This window comes from Corythoichthys intestinalis, chromosome 11 (assembly GCF_030265065.1).
Source record: "Corythoichthys intestinalis isolate RoL2023-P3 chromosome 11, ASM3026506v1, whole genome shotgun sequence".
In the NCBI taxonomy this organism is placed as follows: domain Eukaryota; kingdom Metazoa; phylum Chordata; class Actinopteri; order Syngnathiformes; family Syngnathidae; genus Corythoichthys; species Corythoichthys intestinalis.
In genome coordinates this window covers 38,550,329-38,574,429 of record NC_080405.1, presented here as the reverse complement: position 1 = coordinate 38,574,429, position 24,101 = coordinate 38,550,329, and positions in this window count along the sequence as shown.

Genomic DNA, 24,101 nt, shown 5'->3' with positions numbered 1-24,101 from the left:
GAGTTTGCCAAAAAACATCACTGAGAAAAGCCCAAAACGTTTTGAGAGAGATAAGCAGAGCTTTTTGGGAAAAGGCATCAACATAGAGTTTACAGGGGGAAAAAACGAGGCCTTCAAAGAAAAGAACACGGTCCCCACAGTCAAACATAGTGGAGGTTCCCTGATATTTTGGGGTTGCTTTGCAGTCTATGGCACTGGACTGCTTGACCGTGTGCAAAGCATTATAAAGTCTGAAGACTACCAACAAATTTTGCAGCATAATATAGAGCCCAGAGTGAGAAAGCTGGGTTTCCCTCAGAGGTTTTTCAGCAGGACAGTGACCCAAAACACACTTCAAAAAGCACTAGAAAAATTTGGGAGAAAGCACTGGAGACTTCTGAAGTGGCCAGCAATGTGTCCAGACCTGAATCCCATAAAACACCAGTGGAGAGATCTGAAAATGGCAGTTTGGAGAAGGCACCCTTTAAATCTCAGAGACCTGGAGCTGTTGGCCAAAGTCTAATAGTCTAAACTTCCAGCAGAGCATTATAAGAATCTCATCGATGGATACCGGAAGCGGCTGTTGTTTGGTATAAAGGTTGTGCTACCAAGTATTAGGCTGAGGGTGCCAATACTTTTGTCCGGCCCATTTTTGGAGTTTTGTGTAAAATGATAATGATTTAATTTTTTTCCCAATCTCTTTTGTTATTTAATGGCAAGCAAAATAAATGAAGATATTACTATTGCAATCATTTTCTGGAAGAAATTGAGTATTATTTGACAGAATTGAAGGGGGTGCCAATACTTTTGACCAGCACTCTATATGTTAGCATTAACATATCAGGCCATTCTTAATAGTTTTTTTTTGTTTTGTTTTGTTTTTTTAACACATTGCATATTTCTCTTTTTTTGTGTCGTTTGAGGGTACAATCATCATTGTCTGTGTTTGTATTTACTGAATTTTGGTTCAATTTCATGATTTGCCTTGTTTCTTTTCTTTTCCTAGCAACATGTTATTCATTTAACCTTTTACATTTAACCTACTCCTCGTGTATCTACCAATCAGCCGCCACTTGTGCCATCAAACTGTTTCTCATCATGTCGTTATGCCCTGTCTGTGTATATTGGCAAGCTTCCGAGGTACTTCCGCTTTATATCCACATTTCTGCTCGCAACTTCCGTTTTACAGTTTCTCTAACAAAAACAACAGTGGAGCTTGAGTGGCATTACTCATCAAAATCCCTCAAAAAAGGCAATTTGGAAATGCTGCATCCACGACATGGGAGGACAACATGAAGAAATGGCTTAGAGACGCCACAACCAAAATAGTTTTGTATTTAATTGATTTAACGGCAGTTGATGGAAACTTAATCAGGGACCTGAAAATCTCCGAAGAATCCAGTTGAATATGTCCCAATACATGAATATGGGAATTTTGTGTTCATGAAGGCAGATGTGTAACCAAGACAGTGCCACCACAAAGCAATAACAGGAACAATTATGTTCAATTTGAGTTTAATTCTGTGTGTTGCGTCACAGCTGAGACATCATTAGCTTTGAATTAGCTTCAACGATAAAGAAATGGGAAACAAACACTTATCCACTACAAGTCATACACAGGCTTTTTACCCTAAATGCATAAATGTTACATGTCTTTTTTTGTTCGTTTCTTTACAGGTGGAAAACCCTGTTAGGCAAGAAAAGACAACTTGATGTGCCTCACAACAACGGACATATATCGAGACTACGCGCATTCTACCTTGATGATGGGAGGCTCGATTTATGCCCCACCTTTGTTCATATTTTTCTAATAATTGTATTAATTGTGATTTATTGACCTGTTTTGCACATGCACCAATTGTTTTAAATAAAACAAGAAATGGAATCATGTGGTCCAAAATTTTTATTGCGATCAATATCTGCAATAAAAAAGAATTACATAGTATTTGTGTTTATATGTACATGTGCGATGAGCTCATAATACCGTAACTATAACCTAACTTGATGAAAATTACCTTATAGTATTTACTTGTAACAACAAAATCAGCCCTTCTGCATTCGGCAACTGAAATTGTATTTGTAAGTTCGCCTCGTTTTTGGTTACTCAAGTGGCCGTCGTATCAATCTACACCCTATTTTAACACAGCCTGCACAGATTGTTAGAATTTTTTTCACGAACAATCAACGAAGTGATAAGGAAAAACACACTATCTTTTGGGTGGATCCTTTAGGGTTAAAGCTGCGAGCCAAATCCTTAATCTGCTGCTGGTTTCAATTTAAGGCATATGGCGAGGTAGATCCAGACTCACGCTTTGAAGCTGGACGTTATTCAAAACATTCCACTTCCAAGTATATATATATATATATATATATATATATATATATATATATATATATATATATATATATATATATATATATTCATCAGGAAATTAGAATACACAATATTCTAATTTCCTGAGACAGTCAGGAAATTAGAATATTGTGTATTCTAATTTCCTGAGACAGTCCTGTATATATACACAGGACTGTCTCAAAAAATTAGAATATTGTGTATTCTAATTTTCTGAGACAGTCCAGTATATATATATATATATATATATATATATATATATATTTAGTAGTTTAATTTTTACAGGGCTTTAAAGATGCTGCGTGATTGAACAGGCCAAAGTGATCATATAACTTCCGAAAGCAAACCTGCGTCTGGTCATGTGACTGTATTCGTAATCTGATTGGTACAATGAAGTCATATGATTATTATTGCAACATGTCATTGGTGAAACTGGTAGAGCCACTGCCGGCATCTCAGGCAAGAACAAAGTCAAATCTGTTAACTAGAATAAAAAGGAAACGTAAATACTCTAGCATGAGCCAAAGTAGCAAAGTAAGAGTAGTGTTTCGTCTTCACAAATACCGTATTTTTCGGACTATAAGTCTTAGTTTTTTTTTCATTCTTTGGCTGGGGGCGCGACTTATACTCAGGAGCGACTTATGTGTGAAATTATTAACACATTATGATATCATTTCACATGTTATTTTGGTGTTTTCGAGTGACACTGATGGTTTTGTAAACTTTTTAGCATGTTCTTTATGCTAGTTATCTGAATAACTCTTAATAGCCATGGCCATGTTCGCGTTCTGCCTTTGGCAATGTGTGTTCAATTGTTTTATTGACTTTTTTATATTGAAATGCATGCTTTTAGTTTGTGGCGCTTTCACGTCCAAGTGGGGGTGCACTCCCACTTGTTTACGCGAAGAAGAGCGCTCACACGCCAGTAGAAGACGGACAGCTACGCAGGATCTGAGAAACACGGCATGCGTTCATTGTTTATGCTTGTAAAATATCTCTACAGAGGAAACACCTGCGTGTATCATCTTTTCTGTTGTTGTTGTGTGTTTTCCACCCGCAATCGGACACTTAGAGCGAGTTGTGTGGTTGTTTGAACGATGTGCTAATGCTAGCGAACGCATGCTAACGTTTGTGTCATTGCTTTATTAGCAGCTAATTATCATTTATTTACGTTGATGCGAACTGTTTGGTATCGAGGACGAAATTGATTTGTATTATTTCTATTTTTAGTTTCACTCTTCAAATGAAGGTGTCATAATGACGGCCAAAATAAAGTCAGCAAATTATACGGATGTCCAGCATCGTCATGTGGGAGTTTAGCTCACTGTATAGCGAGGACCGAGCCGTAGCGTCCTGGTGAGGACAGTATATTCGCATTTCGTTGTTCATGCATCATGTAACATTATCATACTGTGCACTTATTCAGCATGTTGTTCTCTATTGTATTTTTATATTAAATTGCCTTTCAAGATGACATACAGTATCTGTTCTATGTGTTGGATTTTATCAAGTAAATTTCCCCCAAAAATGCAACTTATATTCCAGTGCGACTTATATGTTTTTTTTTCCTCCTCGTTGGGCATTTTATGGCTGCTGCGACTTATATCAGGTACGACTTATAGTCTGAAAAATACGGTACTTAAGTTAAAAGTATGGTGTGGTAAATCCACTCTTAAAGTACATTTTTCTCAAAATGTACTCAAGTAAATGTAACGCGTTACTACCCACCTCTGTAGATCACGTCACATATAAGAGTTTGTGGAAAATGATGAAACCCCTGTATAGTATGTACACTTTATCTATAAGTGAACACACTTTTTTGCCATGATGGAGCTGTCATTTCATCAGCAGCTGGTAAATGCCTTTTCGACTGTGTTCAAAATGGCGGAAACATCGGCACTGGAGGGAATTTGATCTAAGGGACTATTTGAAACCACAGTGTGTAACACTGAAGGAGAAGGAGACAGTCTCTTGGGTTCTCTTGGCATGCATACTGACACATCTCCCGCGTGTAAAAAGAAAAGCTCAGATGGGGGAAAGCTGCATGGGGCTTGGCATCAAGTGTTCACAATGGCCGGAGGATGACAGACTCTGCAAGCTTTTAAGGTTTGGTAATAACCAACTGCACCGAGATAATGTCCAGGCTATTGTAGTGCTTTGAGACAACAGACTTTCACTGGATCTGTGTGGAGAGATTAGATGTTTAACTTTTTTTGTAATGGACATAATGACTCAACACATAATATGTTCTCCATATCATCGCGATTCAAACAGTTTAATAATGTGACATTTTAACAATGTGACATACTTTTGTCAAAATCAGTCATAGGGCGCAGGCAGAAAAACTAAATAAGACACATTATGATGTCACTATTCAGTCAAAATTAGAACAGTTCACTCCCAGGGACATTTTCGCAACCTGGCGGATTAAAAAAAAAAAAAAAAAAAACATTTAATTGGTTGTTTAATTTCACACTCAATGGTTGGCAGGCACACTTCAACTTCAATAAATAAGCAATTAAAAAGTCAATTTTACAGTAATATGTTCCCTTTAAATTGATAGAAAAAGTTGGCCAACTTTAGAATTTGTTTTGTTGAGTTATTAAGTGTGTATAAATTAGTCAATAGAGTCTGTTTAATATACTGTATAGTATAGAAATGAACGAACATGGTGGAGAATAAAAAATAATATGCAGAGGGGAGTATACATTTTCTTCCCTTTAGAAAGTGGTATGAAATGCTAAATACAGGGGTGGTATTTGGGTAAATAGTCTGTAAAAAGTCTGTATGTAACACTTTATTTGACAGCACCGTCATAAGACTGCCATATTTATGACATGACACTATCATGGACATGCTTATGACAAATTCATTAAAAGTCATCTGGCAAATTTTGTCACTAACTCCATTTATGTTCAGCTCGGATCTTTTACGTCCAATCAAAAGTGATATAATTTCCCGGATGACACGAAATGGTAACTGTCATAAGCATTCATTAATGCTCATGCATAATGTCATAATTATGATGCTCTTTTGGCAGTCTTATGATGCCGCTGGTAAATAAAGTGCTACAGGCTAATATCTTTTGGTGTAAATATCCCATAATAAAGTGAGGACAGCTGCGGCTTATAGTCAGGTGCGGCTTAGCTGCGAAAAAAATGTTTTCGTGTCAAATTTGGTAGGTGGCAGCTCATAGTCAGGCACGCCTTATAGTCCAGAAATTACAGTATGTATGTATGTACAGTGGGGCGAATAAGTATTTAGTCAACCACTAATTGTGCAAGTTCTCCCACTTGAAAATATTAGAGAGGCCTGTAATTGTAAAAATGGGTAAACCTAAACCATGAGAGACAGAATGTGGAAAAAAAAAAAAAAAAAACAGAAAATCACAGTTTGATTTTTAAAGAATTTATTTGCAAATCATGGTGGAAAATAAGTATTTGGTCAATACCAAAAGTTCATCTCAATACTTTGTTATATACCCTTTATTGGCAATAACGGAGGCCAAACATTTTCTGTAACTCTTCACAAGCTTTTCACACACTGTTGCTGGTATTTTGGCCCATTCCTCCATGCAGATCTCCTCTAGAGCAGTGATGTTTTGGGGCTGTCGTTTGGCAACACGGACTTTCAACTCCATCCACAGATTTTCTATGGGGTTGAGACCTGGAGACTGGCTAGGCCACTCCAGGACCTTGAAATGCTTCTTACGAAGCCACTCCCTTGTTGCCCTGGCTGTGTGTTTGGGATCATTGTCATGCTGAAAGGCCCAGCCACGTCTCATTTTCAATGCCCTTGCTGATGGAAGGAGATTTTCACTCAAAATCTCTTGATACATGGCCCCATTCATTCTTTCCTTTACACAGATCATTCATCCTGGTCCCTTTGCAGAAAAACAGCCCCAAAGCATGATGTTTCCACCCCATGCTTCACATTGGGTATGGTGTTCTTCGGTTGCAATTCAGTATTCTTTCTCCTCCAAACACGAGAAGCTGTGTTTCTAAACCAAACCAAAAAGTTCTATTTTGGTTTCATCTGACCATAACACATTCTCCCAGTCCTCTTCTGGATCAACCAAATGCTCTCTAGCGAACCGCAGACAGGCCTGGACGTGTACTGGCTTCAGCAGGGGGACACGTCAGGAAATGCAGGATTTGAGTCCCTGGCAGCGCATTGTGTTACTGATAGTAGCCTTTGTTACTGTGGTCACAGCTCTCTGTAGGTCATTCACTAGGTCTCCCCATGTGGTTCTGCGATTTTTTGCTCACCGTTCTTGTTATCATTTGGATGCCACGGGGTGAGATCTTGGATGGAGCCCCAGATTGAGGGAGATTATCAGTGGTCTTGTATGTCTTACATTTTCTTATAATTGCTCCCACAGTTGATTTCTTTTCACCAAGCGTTTTAACTATTGCAGATGCAGTCTTCCCAGCCTGGTGCAGGTCTACAATTTTGTCTCTGGTGTCCTTCGACAGCTCTTTGGTCTTGGCCATAGTGGAGTTTGGAGTGTGACTGACTGAGTTGTGGACAGGTGTCTTTTATCCTGATAATGAGTTAAAACAGGTGCCATTAATACAGGTAACGAGTGGAGCCTCGTTAGACCTCGTTAGAAGTTAGACCTCTTTGACAGTCAGAAATCCTGCTTGTCTGTAGGTGAACCAAATACTTATTTTCCACTCTAATTTGGAAATAAATTCTTTAAAAATCAAATAATGTGATTGTCTGCTTTTTTTTTCCACATTCTGTCACTCATGGTTGAGGTTTACCCATGTTGAGAATTACAGGCCTCTCTAATTTTTTCAAGTAGAACTTCCACAATTAGTGGTTGACTAAATACATATTTGCCCCACTGTAGGTACAGTATGTATGTATGTATGTATGTATGTATGTATGTTTTGCATTGTGAGAAAATACTTTTATTTTTTTACTGAAATATTTTATTTCTTAGATATTAGTACTTTTACTTGAGTAATTTTTTGCACTGGTATCTGTACTTTTACTTAAGTAAAAAAAGGGTCTACTTTATCCACCACTGTAAATAGGTGATACAATTTTAGAAAGACCACTGTTAACATGAGGACAAAACAATAAACATGTTAAAGAATAACAGAAGCGTAATATAAAGGAGATTTGTTTCATGTTACGTCATGCACAGCAACATTTTTTTCAGTGTTTAGTCTTAAATGTGCAACAGTGGTTTTGTTGGTGGTTAGGATTCTCAAGCATAAAAATAACATTGGTTTTGTATTTTTTTTTCATGAATGAATTAAAAAAGGCCTAAATTAGTGGGAAAACCAATTATACAATAACCTAAGCTATTTTATTTGCTTACTCATACCACAAGCCTGATTAGTCAAGGGAGCAAAGCCGCATATATTTATTGGTTTGTGTGATGTAACCAAATAAGCACAAGGCCCAGCTGTGAGAATATACATATATACTGTATGAGACTGAGCTGCTGAAGCATGTAAGATTAAAATCAGATCAGAAACAAGCCCCAGGAGTTGGTGTCTAACTTGGTGTGAAAAAACATGGCTATGTTGCAGGAAGCTATACTGCAGCTCTGTTTGTTCTCTAAAGAGGAATAGTTTTAATGAATCTCTTACGGCAACTTCTAATAGCAACATCCTGCTTTTCATTTATTTATTTATAGCCATGCAGCACTAGCTCAATATTCACATTACTTCCACATAGTGAATAATCATTAATTTTCTTGAATATCTATCTATCCAGCTAAAGAGGAACCTCTACTTCTGGAAGTCTCGTAACCTGAAAATCTGTAAGTACGGACAAGTTTTCTAGGTAAATGCCCTAATCCGTTCCAAGCACTACTGAAAAGCCACATTAAATTTTATAATTGGGGTAAAACCGGATTAAAACAACATTTGAATCATTCCATATGCCTAACTTAATCTTTAAAGGGATCCACATATAGAACAACTTGTAGTTCTTAAAAGATAAATGTTATTATGAGTTAAAATACATTGATATTGAAACCCCTCTTGATGTTTTCGTTTTTATATAATTTGTAAAATTAGTTTAACTAGTAGGTCGCCATTGTCATTGATGTTGCAAGGCGGTGACGTCACATGGTTACGCTACCGGGCTTCCAGAGTATGACTACTGCGACATACACGTCATCTGTTCATCGCTTTCAATCTGAACTCTAGAGAAACATTCATGAGCGTGACAGCACTGTCGATATTTCATAAAATGAGCTGCAAAAGCAAAATGAATAGGAAAGACGGTAAGAGACGAGATGAGAGTAGGAAAAAAAAAACGGGGTTCTGCAAAATTTGCTACACCGGCGAAACTTCCTACAAGAGTCGAATTTGACACCCAAAGTACTACCATGCGCTTTCAGCTTGTTTTGTTTAGATGCATACAGACAGAACATACTTAAGATGCCTTAAGAAAATACTTAACTGTAGTAAAATCAAAAAAGGGTGGTCTAAATATGCTAGGTGACTAATGTGGTCAACAGATCCACAATCTGCTTTAAAGCGACCACAAGAAAACACAATGCTTAAAAGTATGAGAGGGAAACACATGCAAAAAGTATATTAAGGCAATGAAAAGGTAATAAAAGACTCAATAAAAACACAAATAGCAAGAAATCGCCACTTTTAACTGATGAATGCGTGTTGGACGTCTCGTCGGGTAGAAGGAATTGCAGTAACCCGGTAGTATTCGTCGGGTGACAGTCACAATCTACGTCATCACCCCGAGCGTCCATAAAACATGGCGCCCTTCGTAGGTCAAAACATGTACTAAATATTATAGATTTTTAAATCAATGGCAACATTTTATGTGTTTCTAACAACATATTCTAGTAAAAGAGAAAAATTGTTCCCATTATTACCCGTAAAGAAGTAGATGATAGAAAAGTAAATACAGTGCTACCTCGACATACGATCGCTTCGACACACAATCTTTTCGACATCCGACGTAAAATTTGACTCGCCTTTTGTTTCTACATCAGACGACATACTCTAAATACGACGATCTATGACAGCACAGCAGTTCCTTTGTTTTCCCGTAAGACGGACGCATGGCAGATTTTCTTGTGAGAGAAATCAACATGGGTTCCAACAATATTAGTGCAGGTGGTGAAAAAAATGGGAAAAAGGTGATGCGTACTGTTACCATTGACATGAAGATAGATATGATAGAAAAATATAAGCGAGGGGTGCGCATCTGTGATATGGCTCGCTCAACAATACAGTCGTAGACGGTCAATGACGGTCCTCCTCCGTTCACCAGTCTTTATAAGTTAAGGTGGCAATTATTATCGTGGTCACATCGCCAAAGAAATAGCCAGATTTGTCAGGTTTCTAACCATTTCTTTCTTCAATATCAACACCAGCATCAAAACATTAAAATAGGAAGTAAAATAGCACCACACTGTATCTCACTGTCAGGTCAGCACCGCGGTGCGTTCAGGTACAACAAAAAACGTCCGCCACATTAGAACCCGATTTGTTATATTATTATAGATATTATTATTATTATTACTACTATTATATCGTTATTCCGATTTTTATTCATAATTAATTTGTTTTGCTCTTTGTAAATGCTATTTACAATAGTAACAGCAGTATTTATTAAGGATTTAGTGTTGGTTTTTGGGGGGGTGGAACGAATTAATGGAATTATAATGTATTCTTATGAGAAAAACCTTCTCGACATACTACCATTTTGACTTACTAAAAAGGTCCTGGAACGAATTAACTTCGTATGTAGAGGTACCACTGTATTGCGTTTAGTTTTATTGATTTGGGTGTATGCACTGCCCTCTAGTGGCAACAGTGAATATGCCATAAGTTGTCGAACATGGCTGAATTCAGTTGCTTCCAGTTTCGACCAACATAAGGTATGTTTTGTTTGAGCTAATATGTTTGTTTATGCATTCGGTATTTGCATATAGCTTTATTGATTTGGGTGGATACACTGCCCTCTAGTGGCAACAGTGAATATGCCATAATTTGTTGAATATGGCTGAATTCAGCTGCTCCCTGTTAAGACCAAAATAAGATATGTTTTGTTTGCTAATATGTTTTTTATGCATTCGTTATTTAGGGCAGTGGTACCTCTACATACGAATTTAATTCAGTTACGGGACCTTGTTTGTAAGTCGAAATGGTCGTATGTTGAGCAGGATTTTCCCATAAGAATACATTTTAATTCCATTAATTCGCTCCACAGCCCGAAAACCTACACTAAATCACTAATAAATACTGCTGGTACTATTCATCATCATCATCACGGCTCTTGCGTTGGGGCTGCTTTCCCATCCCGTTGCATAAAGCTGACCATGTGAGGTAGGCCCCTCCAGGAATGGCGGTCTCGTGCCAGCAGATTTGCATCCTTCAAGGTAAATCCCTGTTGTCGGAACGTCCTGGAACGAATTAACTTGGTATGTAAAGGTACCACTGTATCTTACTCTTCGTGACACAAAAACGCGAGGAGACCTGTGCTGTATTGTGCTACAAATGTAGTCAACCGTGTTTGGGCTAAAAAAAAAAACCCGAGGAGACTTGTGCTCTTTTGGCAAAGATGTCGAGCTCGCTATAACAACAACAACAAAAACACCATAGTGCCTGTGCACATCATTATAATTCGACACCTAAATTGAAAGGTCATCAACAATAGGCCAATAGGAGAGCAGAATTACTGAAGCATAATGGGAAATATTATGACGAATAAAGCAGCAGGATCTTACCGCGTGACATTTAAAAGCAGAAAGCAGGAAGTACATACGTATCTTTTGTAGTAATGCACTATAATTTTGCCTCTCATGTCCTGAAATTTCTTTCGTAACAAAAGGCAATATTTTCCCGTGAGGTGTGTCGTAACCTGAAAATTCTGTTTGTACAGACATTTGTAAGTAGAGATACCACTGTATCTGGCTAGCTATTAATTAGCGCTCTCTGTATGACACTCCAATAATTACTAGAGGCTGATGCCTACAATACAGTATATTCTACTATATTCGACTTCTATGGGGAAAAAAAGTTTTTGTTAACCCACTGCATTGAGGGATTAGAAGTCCCAAGAAGATTTAAAATCCTGGACTGAGAGAAAAGCATTTTTTTTTTTTTGATTGAATCATAAAACCTGGTGTTGAAAGGGTCAACTTGTGTGCTTCAAGTCTTATTTTTCTGAAACTGAATAATTATAATACATCTTCCATCACCCACTGTGTGCGTTTTTTTTTCTTAGCCATCTCACAGGTCAGACAGTGGACAGCTTAAATGAGCTCCACTGACAATATCTTAATTTGCTTTGGATAAAACAGTTGAATTATTAAACTCAGATTTGAATCCTACTGCTGTGGAACATAAGATGCCGAATCCCACTGAGCAATCAATATAGTGAAAACCATGTTTCAAAAGTTGCTGAAAACTTTGGCCTAAGATGTATTTTCCTTTTCTTTTCTGACACACAATCATAAAAAAGAAGAAAAAGAAAAAAAAAAAACAAAGTGCCCTAACAAGTAGTGTTAAAACAAAAAGAACACTCATTTAGAGTTGGAAGACTGCTTCACTGGGTTTCATCGCTTACAAAGGTCATGTTTTTGGTATAACTGGGGTATTTTGGATATTTTTTCTTGACCTTTCTTTGTAACACCTTTGCTGTTTTTAACATTACCAAAACTCCTTATACTGGTTAGGCTCATGTGTTTCTCAGCCTTATCCAGCTGACATTGAGACAAAACAAAATGTATGTATTCCATGTTGGAATGAGACTGTAATATACTGTAACAACATGAAGATAGAGTGAGATTTTAATTTATACTGGGATTTGGCTCCGCAATTTTTTAAAAACATCATGAAAACATATAAAAACAGTTGCATCTCTATTTGTGTGCAAAACAGAGTTTGATTCATGTTGCATTCTAATTATCACAGTTAGTTAGAATATGTGGGTGGGTTACACTCATAAGGATTCCTGATCCTAAATAGTGTAGCTTCAGCGAGTTATAGGGGAACATTAGTGTGCTGAGTTTTGGTTTGGAGTGTGAACATTGCCTCAAGTGTAAAGAGTATTATTGTGGGAATTTAAAATGTCTCTAAGTCTCTAAATATTTTGGATACATTTGGTTTATCTCAGCATGTCACAGTTCCAACACATAACAGAGGGCACATACTGGATTTAATAATATCCAAAGGTCTTAACATCTCTGAGGTCACAGTGAATGATGTTGCTCTGTCTGATCACTACTGCATTATGTTTAAAATGACCACCCCAGTCCATCCTCTGAAAAGGGAAACAGAGGTGATTAGGAAGCGTTACATACGTGATAACACTTGTGCGTTATTCACACAGGCCTATGCCTCACCATTAACCCCTACAATAGCTCCAGTGGAAGAACTTGTAAATAGTTTCAGTTCCAGTGTGATGACTGTAATTGACACTATTGCCCCGATTAAGACAAAATCTTTGTCAAGAAAGAAGAGGTCACCCTGTAGAAATGCCATACTAGCTATAAAACAAAAGCAAGTTTGTAGACGAGCAGAACGCAGATGGCGAAAAAACAAACTCCTAGTTTTTATGATATCTACAAAGACAGTCTTCGCAAATACAACCAGGAACTGAAAAATGCTAGACAGTCATATTTTTCAGAGATCATTAGTAGAAACGCTAACAATACCCGCACACTATTTTCTGTTGTTGACAAACTGACAAACCCACAAGCATCAATACCTCAGGAATTGGCATCTGAGGTGTCCTGTAATAATTTCGCAGCATTCTTTACACACAAAGTACTAAAGATTAGACAGACTGTGTGCAACTCCAGATTAACAAATGTTACACTAAATGCCTCCCAAAATGTCCCCCACATCAATCTTAGACAGTTTAGCCTCTTGGACTATGCCACTTTAACAGAAATTGTGTTGAAATTAAAGCCCACAACATGCTGCCTTGACATCCTTCCTTCAAACTTTTTCAAAACTGTTTTTCATTGCATAGCCCCAGACATACTTCAGATTATAAATACTTCTCTCCAAACAGGAGAGTTTCCTCAGACTTTAAAAACTGCAGTAATAAAACCTCTCCTAAAAAAACCTAATATGGATGCCTCAACCATTAGTAATTACAGGCCAATATCAAATCTGACATTCCTGGGGAAAATTATCGAAAGGGTTGTGTTCGAACAGATCCAGAATTATATGATGCAAAACAATCTTTTTAACTCATTTCAGTCTGGATTTCGACCACAACACAGCACCGAGACTGTGCTTATCAAAGTCCTAAATGATATTCGTCGGAATACCGATGCAGGCAAATCATCTGTTGCTACTATTGGATCTCAGCGCCGCATTTGACACGGTTGATCACAACATACTACTCAGCAGATTGGAACAGTGGGTAGGGCTTACTGACACTATTCTTCAGTGGTTCACATCCTATTTACATGATAGGGATTTCTTTGTGTCAATCGGAAACCATCAGTCAGAACGAACCAAATTCACGTGTGGAGTCCCTCAAGGGTCAATTCTTGGACCACTCTTATTTAACATCTATATGCTTCCGTTAGCTCAGATAATGGAACAGTATGACATCTCCTATCACGCCTATGCAGATGACACACAACTGTACATTTCTGTGTCCCCACATGATTATAGTCCCTTAGTCACCCTGAGCAAATGCATTCATCAAATCAATGAATGGATGTGCCAGAATTTTCTCCAGTTAAATGTGCAGAAGACAGAGGTGATCATTTTTGGGCCAAAAAAGGAAAGGTCAAAGATAAGCAGCCAACTTAGCACAATGTCACTTACAGCTACAAATCAAGTCAGAAACCTTGGCGTAATTATTGACTCAGACCTAAAATTTGATAGCCATTTAAAGTCCGTCACTAAATCCGCTTATTACCACCTAAAAAATATAACCAGAATTAAGGGGCTTCTGACTCAACAAGACATGGAAAAACTTATGCATGCATTCATTTTCAGCAGATTGGACTATTGCAACGGTATATTTACAGGTCTTGATAAAAAATCAGTCAGGAAGTTGCAGCTAGTACAGAATGCTGCAGCCAGAGTCCTCACAAATACAAGGAAGCTGGACCACATTACACCAGTTTTGAAATCGCTACACTGGCTTCCAGTAAGTCAAAGGATAGACTATAAAATACTACTGCTCGTCTACAAAACACTTAATGGCCTTGGACCAAAATACATGCTTGACTTGTTAGAGTCCTATGAGACATCTAGACCCCTAAGGTCGTCTGGAACCGGTCTTCTGCATGTTCCAAGAACAAGAACCAAGCAGGGTGAGGCAGCATTTAGTTATTATGCTCCTCACCTCTGGAACAAGTTACCCGAACGTCTGAAGTATGCTCAAACTGTTAGCTCTTTTAAATCAGGGCTAAAAACGCTTTTGTTTAGCACTGCATATCTATAACTGTCTATATATTTCAATCTACCTGCCTTCTATTCCTCTTGTTTTTATCTCCATTGCCGATTTCAATTATTATTATTAGTAGTAGTTTTTGTTTTATTTTTATTTTATTTATTTATTTTTATTCTGTGATTAAATACGATCTTTTGTCTTCGTTTCTACGTTGTGTTGATTTAAATGTGATTTTTATGATCTTCATGTGATGTAAAGCACTTTGAATTGCCTTGTGTTGAATTGTGCTATATAAATAAATTTGCCTTGCCTTGCCTTGCCTTGCCTTGCCTAAGACACTCCACACCATAGGATAATGATCTACGATAATATTTGAGATGTGCGACAATTGTCCTTTGATTACTTTGATTGCTTGAAATATGATTTTTGATGATTTTTTTCTGCAGAAATAAATTTAGGTTAATACATTTAAAAAATTTTAAAAGTCAATATTTTTAAATATATAAAAATAAATTTTATATATATAATAGTTAATGTAAAATGATATTGTAATTTATTCTTAAAATGCTTTTTAAATAATTTAACAGAAATATTAACCTAATATATACCGTATTGGCCCGAATATTAGACGGTGTTTTTTTAATTAAAATAAGAATGAAAAAGAGGGGGTCATTTTATATTTGCGGTCTAGACATTATACTCATTCACGATGCTAAATGACGCCAGATATCATTGAAGCGATGTTCTGTCATGACAGCTCTCAGCTACTAGTTTAACCAGTTTGCATTATTTTATCGCAATGTTTTTTCCTTATTCAGATTTGTTGTTTCAAGACTACAGTTACATTTAGACTTCGCTTTGATGGTTAATGCAGTTATTGCAATTTTGTTGTTTTATCACAATAGATTGGTTTATTTACATTTCAAAAACCAGAAGCCATTCATTTACGAATGTGATTGCACTTTAGTTTACATATTTAAATGTTCATATATCAAGATTTGAATGAGGCAAAATAGCATGCTTTTTCTGTCAAATATATTGTTATAATCATTTGTTTCAGGTGTACTGCAATTATTTTCTGTATAAAAATTAATTTGGTGTTCAAAAAGTCTTTTTTCAAACTTGAGTTTTGAAAAAGAGGGGGTCGTCTTATAATCAGGGTCGTCTTATATTCGGGCCAATACGGTATTATAAAAAATGTTTAAAAATAATGGAGGAAAAAATGGTTTAAAAATACCGACCATTACTAGTGGTGTTAGGCGCATGAGTCAGTAAATGTCTATGGATACCTGACTAGCCTCATCTCATCATTCTCTTGTGAGAGAAATATTTAGAAAAAAACCTCATTTAAAAAAAAAAAATGTAGCCAGTAGTTACACAATAGCGTGTAGCTATTAACGTTAGCCCATTACCATCGTAACATAACTAATACTATATTAGCTTGGTCACATTAGCGACACCGAATTGGCATGGGCCAAATTAACTTAAACTACCAATATCTAACCTGAGTGGTTCAACATCATATGTGAATGTCTTACTAATGCAGCGTATTTATACTTCAAGGGGCTTTAAATGGAATTATTAAATAATCTCCCAAACAATAGGAGGCAGTAAACACTCCACTACAATGTGCGTCTGCTGAAATGTCTGTGTGGTTTAAAGCTACACTGGATAACTTTTCAACCTTTATAAAAATATCCTCATAATATTTGTGATGACACGTCGACTGACAACTAGTTGAATGACACTTATTTTATATCTTGAGGGGGTCTGTATTTCTTTCACTGGCACTAATTAACTTCGAGGAGCGTGACAATGTGCTGACTGCTTTACAGCATACGTCACTCCCCCCTTTCCCCTATTCATTATAAAGACAGAAGTCGATGTGAACGCTTTTGCGCGAATTCTGCAAGGATGGAAGAGCAATAAAAGAGAAAAAAACTTTTATCTGAGGATGAAAAAAAAGAGGGGCTACCAGGATGAAAGGATACTCAAGAATAAACATTGGCCAGGCTTTCACTCGCTGATGTGACGCTCCCTGACGAGTTCGGTTGGAGTGGGGGGTTAGCCACACTAAGCCACACAGTTACTAACCATCATATGCTATTGTTTAGCCTTCACACAACTGCTGGAAACAGAAATGTCGTTTAAGCGACCTGCAGGCGACCGGGAGATCGTGATTTTATGACACTGTGCGAGTGTGCGCTGGCCCTCATGGGAAACGCAGTCTTCCTTTATACAAAACACTACCACTTTTGTCCACCGGTGTCACTAAAATCGACCAAAACTGAAGAGTTACATACTGTCCCTGACAAAAGTCTTGTCGCTTATCCATTTTGTAGAAACAGTTGCTAATAACCTGACTTTTAATGATTCAATTGGTTTCAGAAATGGCTCATATGAAAGCTAAGAACCTCCCAAATGATGTTGAATGTACAAAAATATATTTGTTCGTCAAACCTTTTCTTTTATCCCAGGCACTAGTAGGTGGTTTTATTTACCTGACGTTTTTCGGCGAGCACGTCCGTCTTCGTCAGAGGGTCACTGATGTTGGTGTGACGCGTCTTTATAAGCTGATGGATGAAGGCGTGACTCACCTGTCAGAATGACAGGCGAGTCACGCCCTCTGCTGCCCATTCACTCTTCCAAGATGCTGTTCCAGGTCGTAGAGAGCATGTATGCCCCCTCGTCCCTGTTGATGGTCCTCGGGCCCCGCTTGCGGATCTCAATGGCCTCCCTGATCCAGCGCTGATGTTTGTTTTCATCGGTGCGGATGACTCTGGCCTTTTCCCAGTCCATGATGTGGTTTTTGCAGTGATAAGTGATGGCTGATTTGTGATGTTCTTGTTGTGATTGTTCTTTTATTGCCCTTGTTTGTCTCATCGTTGTCTCCTTTTCACATTCCTTCTTGTGTTCTGTTTTTCTTGTAATGATGTATGATTTATTGCATGATTTGCATGGGATTTCATATATTGAGTTGCATTTGTTTTCTGGATGGATTTTGTCCTTTGGGGGGACCAATGTCTGGCGGAGTGTTGTGTGTGGTTTGACCGGTGTGTCTATGTTGTATTTTTTTCATGACCCTTTCGATACGTTCCGTGACTCCCCTTACGTACGGCAACGTCACCATATATCTCTGTGCTCTTGTTTTGTTTGTTTTTTCCTTCCCACCTGTGTTGTGTTTTTCTTGTTTTTGACCTGTCCTGCACCTTTTTCTATTGCCCACTGTGGATACTGACACCTTTTTAATGCCTGTTGAATATGTTTTTCTTCCTGTGTTCTGTCTTCCGGGTCTGTTTTTGTCGCCTGTCATTCTAACAGGTGAGTCACGCCTTCTCCATCAGCTGATAAAGACGCGTCACACCAACATCAGTGACCATCAGACGAAGGCGGAAGTGCTCGCCGAAACATGTCAGGTAAATAAAACCACCTACTATTGCCTGGGATAAAAGAAAAGGTTTGACGACTTTATAAGTGTAGGCAAAATGAGCTCTATACAACTAAATGTATTTGTCTTTTTCACTAAAAAACGATTGATCATTTAATGAAGACATAAAGGTCAAATTTTGGCAAGACAAAAGTTTTGTCGCCTACAGAAAGTAGTGTGAAAATTGAACAAAAAATGTACTTCAGTAGTGGTGCTGTGAGATCCAAATGTTATATTTTGTATGACTTCCATGGGCTTGAAGGACTGCATGCATGCGGTTCGGGAAGGATTCATACAATTTATTGATGAAGTCATCAGGAACATCAAAAAAGCAGTCTTGCATGCCTCCCAGTGTTCATCAACATTCTTGGGTTTCGTCTTCCATGCTTCCTCTTTCATCCTACCCCAGAAATGCTCAATGAATGTTCATGTCTGGTGACTGGGCTGGCCTGTCCTGGAGGATCTTAATCTTCTTTGCCCTGAGGAACTTTAAGGTAGAGATTGAAGTATGCGATGGGGCACCATCCTGCTGCAGAATTTGTCCCTTTTTATGATTAGGAATGTAAGAGGCAGCTAAGATTTGTTGATATTTCAGACTATTTATGTTGGCTTCCACCCTGCAGATCTCTCATGGGGCAGACAATTAAAACGTGTGGCATTTGCCAAGGCCCACAGCCTGTCAAAAGGATGGACGCTGGAAAAGGTGTATTTTTCAGATGAATTTTCCATTGAATTACACCACAGTCGCCACAAATATTGCAGGAGACCTTTATGACCTTTATGTCTTCTTTAAATGATAAAAGTTTTTTTCAGTGAAACATTTATATTTTTTTACAGTCAACATCATTTGGGAGGATCTTAGCTTTCATATGAGCCATTTCTTAACCAATTGAATAATTAAAAGTCAGGTAATTAGCAGTTGTTTCTACAAAATGGATAAGCGACAAGACTTTTGTCAGGGACTGTAGTGTTACTCTAAACATGTCAGCAGGTACGCAAAGCTTGAAAGTAACGGCAATACTGATTCACACGATATTAAAAATGGGATCTACAAAAATTAATAATAATTAATAGGTTAGGCGGTTTGTTTTGTTTGAAAAAATATTTCCAGCGTCCATACAAAGCTGTCAGACATGTGCTGAAGGTCATAAATGGCAGTTAAGTGCTATTAATCATACTGGTTTGAACCATAGCATTAATATTTAATGCTGGAGCATAATGATGTATGTCAGGAGCAGAATTAGTTAGCTTCCTGTGTGGTTTGGCTACTCCTGAATAGTTTCAGTTTGGCTCGTGATTGCAAGGATTAATTAACCACTTTTTAGAAGATGCTTGGATATTTCCATTGAGACAGTTTATTCATAGTACTGGTACATCTGTGACACTCCTGGATGACTTAGATTAAAAACTGACTTTTAAAGTGTGGTTTGCATAAAACAAAGTGATGGATGTGGTCTTGGTCCTAATGGCACCACGGTCCGATAAGTATGTATGTGTGTGAGTGTGCCCTCATGCGTAGCTGCGAGATCACAATGGCTCACGAGAAATCCTCCACAGGGATAGGTTCCAGCAGACTGGGCCGCCGTTAGGGAACAGGCGTCCACATCCAACAATTTCCAACTGAGCCTGGATTTCCTCTCTTGGGCTTGGTGTGTGCTTTTTTTCCTGAACATTGTTTGCTTGCTGGGTGTCTTTATATTAGTTTTCCTCAATTTAACAGGAAAAACGGTGTGCCAGTCGGTAATAAACATTAAATCCCTATCGGCTTTCGTCCCATGAAAAATAGATAATGCTCATTTTCACAGAAACTGGCAGACTTTTTGGTGTCATTCTAGGTAATGTTTGCAGGGGACACAACAAACAGACCCAACATAATGGAGCTGATATCACCACCTAAACTGTAATGAATTTATCGAGACCAAAAGCCAAGCTTTTCCTATTTAGCTAAAGAACTTTTTATTTGTTTGTTTCTTTAACCTTATCAACAAATATTTTTTTAAAAAGTAATCCATAGTCTTTGACTGTTTATTTGAAAATAATATATATTCTCCAACAGTTCATAACTTTAATTATACTTTTGAGACTATAATGTCAACTGATTATAAAAATATGCTTAGAAAAACATTGTTTTGCATCAACTATTCAAGGGATAATGAGCATCATATAATTGGCAAAGTTTGAAACGTCGTCTATAGGAACCTTTAGGATGCCGGAGCAATATATTCGCAATTTACATGACTAGAAACAACACCATTTCAATAACACCATGTTTGTGCTAAACAACACCTGAAAAACACTGATAACAACCAAATGTGATAATTGCAAAGCATGTTCCTTACATACGCAATGATTGCTTTGTTAAATAATAAGCTTCTCGCAATTATTTTGTAGCTTTGTCAGCTTGCGACATGAACACTGTGTATCTAACAACATCGCAGTGCTTTGTTGTTGTGTTGATGTTTACGCATTCGTTGAACCACAATAGTTCCCACTCTTCTATTGGAGAATGTAAGATCTAAATTGTTGCTCCACATCACTGATCTGTGTTGGCAGCTGTCCTCTTTAGAAAAAATGAACAAAACCTCACAATTAAAGAAACAATGTTAAGTATCGTCGTCGGCTTCACACTCGTGTCCGGGTATTAGTTTCAGTCGTTTATTAGCCTATTTTTGTGTGGGGTGTTTATGTTTCATATGACTTCAGAGGCACAGTTTATGGTGGAATAATCGCTGGCATTGTCCACAAGGGCAGGTAGGTGGAGGACAGGGTTCTTGTTGTCTTTCTTGTCTTCTCCTCCATTTTGACTCTCTGTTTTTCTTCGAAAGCCACAATGTCTTGGTTAATACAGTGATATGAAAAAGTATCTGAACCTTTTGCGATTTCTCACATTTCTGCATAATCACCATAAAATGTGATCTGATGTTTGTCAAAATCACACAGATGTAAAAACAGTGCCTGCTTTAACTAAAATCACCCAAACATTTATAAGTTTTCATATGTTAATGAGAATAACATGCAAACAATGACAGAAGGAGGAAAAAATAATTAAGTGAGCCCTCTGCCTAAGGAGACTTAAAGAGCACTTGAAACCAATGTTTACCAAACAATTTAAGTCAGGTGTGTGCCCAATCACTGATGAGGGTTTAAAGCTGCCCTGCTCACTATAAAACACACATCTGTTAAGAATTGTCTTGATAAGAAGCATTGTCTGATGGCTCGGTCAAAAGAGCTGTCTGAAGACCTGCGATCAAGGGTTGTTGATTTGTATAAAGCTGGGAAAAGATACAAAACCATCTCTAAAAGTCTGGATGTTCATCAATCGCCAGTCAGAGAAGTTGTCTACAAATGGAGAGAGTTCCGTACGGTTACATCTCCCCAAAGGGTGACAGTCCACCAACGATGATGCCAAGAGTTCAGCGCAGAATACTCAGAGAGGTAAAAAAAGAACCTTAGAGTGTCTGCTAAAGACTTACAAAACCACCGGCACAGTCCATTATCTCTGTGAACACATCAACTACATGTAAAATTATGGCCAAGAATGGTGTTCATGGGAGGACTCCACGGAGAAACATTGTTGCTTGTTTAAAGGGCAACTGAAGACCTTTCCGGATTTTGGTGTAATTTAATGAATATAAACTTGGGACAAGTTCGTCAAAACAACCATGACATTATCAACACGTAATTGTAAGGATAATTTGCGTTTTTTTAGGTTTTTTGCACTCCGTTAATGGTCCCTTCGCAAACCCGGAAGTGTGACGTATGCAACAGAAGACTACTCACAGCTAACATAGCAGCAACAACGATGTCAGTGATATTTCCACCAAAGGTAACCATTCAGGATCGCTCTTTCGTGACGCTACCGATGGCAAAGGCTCCCAGGAAAGATGAACTACAATTAATCCCTACATGTTTGAACCTGAGGCGTCAGATGACGGCGATTTACTTGACACAGCAGATGGCGTCATGACGCCAATTGACAGTTCGACACTTCACAAACGGGAGAGTGAGTGGTAAATCCAGCATCGTGATTTTTTTATTAGAATGCGATTACATGGTTGTATATTTTTCCATGCTCTACACATAGCTAAAACTGGATATTAGGTAATGGGACAGCTCCTACCGATCTAAATATGATAAAGCTAGCCCAAATGTGGCTAAATGAATACTCTACACATAGCTAAAACTGGATATTAGGTAATGGGACAGCTCCTACCGATCTAAATATGATAAAGCTAGCCCAAATGTGGCTAAATGAATGCTCTACACATAGCTAAAACTGGATATTAGGTAGTGGGACAGCTCCTACCGATCTAAATATGATAAAGCTAGCCCAAATGTGGCTAAATGAATGCTCTACACATAGCTAAAACTGGATTTTAGGTAATGGGACAGCTCCTACCGATCTAAATATGATAAAGCTAGCCCAAATGTGGCTAAATGAATGATATGTTATTGATATTTCAAAATCAAATGACAAAACCATTTTATTTTCCAGGTGTTGCTGTAAACCGTCAAGTAATTACCCTTCCAAGAGTATGCCTGTGTCATCAGGAGATCCCAGACGTGAGAGCCAAACTTGCGGAGGCTGAAGCACTGACAGGGGCATGAATTTCATTTAAAAAATAAAACCATAAATTGTTAACAACATTGACACATTTTGTTGACTGTTTAATGCATTCTATTGGTATATAATATATTGTAATTATATTACATTCTGAAAAAATATTCAATAGGCCGCAATAATAAATGATACCAGGTTTATGTTGAATCAGCATTAGCTTTCGTTGTCAGATTGTGACACAACATGTTATACCAAGCACACAACGGCACACATCAAAGAGCATAATTTTAGTAAGCAAATAGGCGTCCATCGTTAGCACAATGCTAACGGTGGACTACGTTAGCCTATTTGCCAACTCTTATGCTTTGAGCGTGAGACACACGCAATTGCCTGTTTTCTCACGAACACACGCCACACATCCAATTTCTCACAGGGCAAAATTTAGGTCACCCCCAACAAAATTTCACTCCTATGTTTTTCTAAAAGTTGGCAGCTCTGGTATGCGTATGCGTAACTGTATGTAACCCAATAGATAATTGAGTAAATATTTTTTCATTGAATAAAATGATGGAACTTATTATTAATTATTTTATATTTGCATTTTAATTACTTTAGTTACAGATGATCTAATTCACAAAATGTTAATTATAGATAAAACGAGTCTCCACCCTTCTGCTGTAGCACCGGGCCAATGGAAATTTACCAACAACGCAATGAGACCAACCCCTTTTCTCAACTGACAGCGTCGCGAGCTGCTCCAGCAAAGAGGTGCTGCATAGGAGAGCAACTGAGCGAATTTGTTCAACATGTTTCAGTTAATATCCCTCCAAAAAGCGAGTTAACCTTTTGTAGCACTTCCTTATCAGCGTGGGCTGAGTTGGAGACGGTGTGTGTGAGGCAAAACTGCAGTTTACTCGTCCTTGGTAAGTTTAGCCTATCGAGCTACTCTGCGGTAACGTAAGCATTAGCTGGCCAGTTCGGCCGTTAATAAGAATTTGTTGACTAAAGTTAGTAAAATAATTGTCATCCTGTGTCCAGAAGTCGCATTAATGGTAAGAAGTACTCATCATTGATTAGCTACAGCATAACAATGTTATCAAAAAAGAAGTCAGAGACTTACTGTACTTTATAAGTGTTGAAATTACATAAAATGCACACATTCCTTGTATTTTTAGTTTTAAACATATTGTATGCCTCTCACGGAATTACATTTAAAAGTTTGGTTCATGGCTCTCTCAGCCAAAAAGGTTCCCGACCCCTGCTTTAGCCTATTTTGAGGATTTTTGCCATCATGTTCATATTTTGAATTTGTGTAAGTTTGAGATTTTTTTGGTCATGAATAGTAAAAAATATGTTGAAGTTGATTCATTTTTAAATAAAATGGAATACTGATTCATGAATCTGACTCAAATTTTAAAACA